This window comes from Schistocerca americana, chromosome 5 (assembly GCF_021461395.2).
Source record: "Schistocerca americana isolate TAMUIC-IGC-003095 chromosome 5, iqSchAmer2.1, whole genome shotgun sequence".
NCBI classification, from domain to species: domain Eukaryota; kingdom Metazoa; phylum Arthropoda; class Insecta; order Orthoptera; family Acrididae; genus Schistocerca; species Schistocerca americana.
This window is the reverse complement of record NC_060123.1, coordinates 412,180,157-412,183,150: the sequence shown is the minus strand read 5'-3', so window position 1 is coordinate 412,183,150 and position 2,994 is coordinate 412,180,157. Positions and strand designations below refer to the sequence as shown.

Here is a 2,994-nt window from a genome sequence, read left to right as displayed (position 1 = left end):
GCATTCATAGCGTTCATCAGGTTTAACGGAGCTCCATTCCTTTAAATTTTCTTTACGTCAGGATATGCCCGTCTTTAAGCAGCTCAGGATGTTCTACGTTACATAAATGTGTTCGGAACTCCCAGAAAATTCCTCATTCAGATTGTTCCATGTGCCTAGTGGAGGCGACTGCCACTGGTTGGGGAACATTGGGTGTCCGTGGTGCGTCTGTCGTTTTTGTTTATCAACCTCTGCAGCTGTTCTCCTCCTTATTTCTTCGGGAGCTATGACCATAAGCTGATAGATTTGATTTACAGTCATTGGGCGAAGGCATCCCTTAATAATACCTCCTATCTACACCTAACAGGTTGGCGTAAGTAGAGTTCCGCCAGACAGGGGCCGCAAACTTCGTGGTTGAAATACTAGGACGACTGTAGTTTACAGGCGAATTTTCTCATCTACGAATCAACACTATCAACACCAATCTTACTTTTCGTACGATTCTCTATACAACTTTTTTTTTGTTTTCATAGCGCTGGAAGAGACGACGAGTAGAAATTACTCATATCCTTTTCTTATATCTACGTCTGTACTCAGAACACTATCTTACCTCCGGTACCACCACCATTTTCCGCCATCTCTGTTCCATTCGCGAATAGTGTGTGGGAGGATCAACTCTTTGCAAACTTCCGTATGAACCCAAATTTCTCTGATTTTTGGTCGTTGTCATTTCACGAGACATGTATGAGAGGAAATACTGTGTTGCCCGACTCTTCTTCTAGCGTACAGTCTCGGAAATTCAACAATAGCTCTCACCGTGATATACAACACCTTCTCTAGTAGCGACTAGATAATCTCCATCTTATATGGAATACAGTTTTCCCTTTTTCCCTTTTCTACTAACATGTTCACCAGTGGTCCATCTCCAGTTCTAGTATCTGTCCTCCAATTCCGAACGTCACATAAATTTAGATAATGATAACCAACACAGGTATACCAAGTACAAACTTATCCGTATCTTGATAGCATCTGTCTCCAAGCGCCCGTCTGTATATTGGTATCTTTGGACTCCTTCTTCAGGCCACAAGTGGCCCATCGGGACCATCCGACCGCCGTGTCATCCTCAGATGAGGATGCGGATAGGAGGTGTGTGTGGTCACCTCACTGCTCTCTCGGTCGTTACGATGGTTTTCTTTGACCGGAGCCGCTACTATTCGGTCGAGTAGCTCCTCAAATTGGGTCACGAGGCTGAGTGCATCCCGAAAAATGGGAACAGCACATGGCGGCCCGGATGGTCACCCATCCAAGTGCCGTCCACGCCCAAAAGCGCTTAACTTCGGTGATCTGACGGGAAACGGTGTATCCACTACGGCAAGGCCGTTGCCTATTGGTACCTTTGGCTTTTGAGCAATCGACTGGGAATTTTAGCTGAATTTGTCAGTTGCCGTTTACCATATTAATGTTTACATGGTGAATCTGAATTCCACTGACAGACATTGAGGGATGCACTATGGACCAAAACAAGAAGTAAATCCCAGTAAACAAGGGCTCTAAAATGTATACCTTGAGAGCAATGAGCCGTTATTCATCTTCGCTGCTCCTCTACTGAACAAGTAGTCACTCGCAACGTATGCATTTTAGAATACATATGTACCAGAATTTTCTCCTTGTTTTACTCCATAATACTACACCCCAAAATATGGAAACCAAAGAGGTTCCTGTAGAAGAGATACGTTTCTCATTGTTGAAAGTAAACACATATATATCACTTTAGAACCTAAGTTTATTAAATACTTGTTCTTGTTTTCGTCTGTATCTGAAAGTTTGTCGGTAAAGTTCTGGTTCATCTTGTAATTGGGATGACCTTATATGCTTGCAGATACCTAATACATCTATTGCCAATCATGAATCCTTTTGTGCATTGAAACTGACATACCTCAAAAAAAGACAATAAAATCATCTGGTTGGACATAAAAGACGATAGTAAAAGGGAATATAAAAACTTTTTATTCTCAGATTTTTTCTTTTTTTCTAATCGAAGACGTTTTCCCAGCTCCCTGTAGCATGATCGATGAAATATCTTGTAAGATTCCAGCGATGGTGGTCATACATTAAATGTTTGTCTGCAAATCCTTCGAAAGGGTAGTGTTGCACTTTCGACAATCAGTCATAAACTGTAGCTAGTTGTATGTTCTTTTGAAATGCGAATGTTCATTGGAGGCAAACGTATCGTCACAAGCGTCCCATGGGGATAGGACCCCTCTTGTTCCCTCTACATATGAACGATCTGACGTGTAGGGTGAGCAGTACTCTGCGAGCCTTCGCTGATGACGCTGTACTATACTAGAAAATTCTGTCTTTGAGGTGAATGTAGTAGGATACAGGATGACTTGGACCGAATTTCTGTTTGGTGTGACACTACTTGCTGTAAGTGCGGGAAATTTAAGTTAATACAGATGAGTGGGATAAACAATGCTGTGATTTTTGAATACACTATTATAAGTGCGCTGCTTGTCACAGTCACGAAGGTTAAATATCTGGGCGTAAAGTTTTACGAGCACCTAAGGTTGGTAGTAGTGAAGGCGAGTGCTCGAATTCCTTTTATCAGGGGTATTCTAGGTACGTGTAGTTCATCTTTAAAGGACAGTGAACCGAACATTTGTATAACCTTTCCCTGAGTACTGCGCGAGTATTTGGGATCCTCGCCAGGTCCGTTTGAAGGGAGACACCGAAATATTTCAGAGGCAAATTACTATATTTTTTAACGGTAGGTTTGGTCAACACGCGAATATTACGGAAATATAAATGGGATTTCCTATCAGGAATCTTTTAAGAGACACCATTGACAAATACAATATTGTAGTGCCTCTGTTGCTCAGAAGTATGATGCTCATTGTTCACGACATATGGAAGTTGTGTGTAGGCGTGAGTCACGCACGGACAGCCTAATGATAAGGCGACCGATCGCTATAAGTGGGAAAATCCAAATTGAGTCCCGGCAGGACACAAATTTTC

At 42.3% G+C, this 2,994-nt stretch overlaps 1 pseudogene; it reads right to left on the bottom strand.

Moving 5' to 3' along the window:
- Window positions 1-1,246: 1,246 nt before the first annotated feature.
- Window positions 1,247-1,364, bottom strand: LOC124617396 (annotated as a pseudogene).
- Between the last annotated feature and the right edge of the window lie 1,630 nt (window positions 1,365-2,994).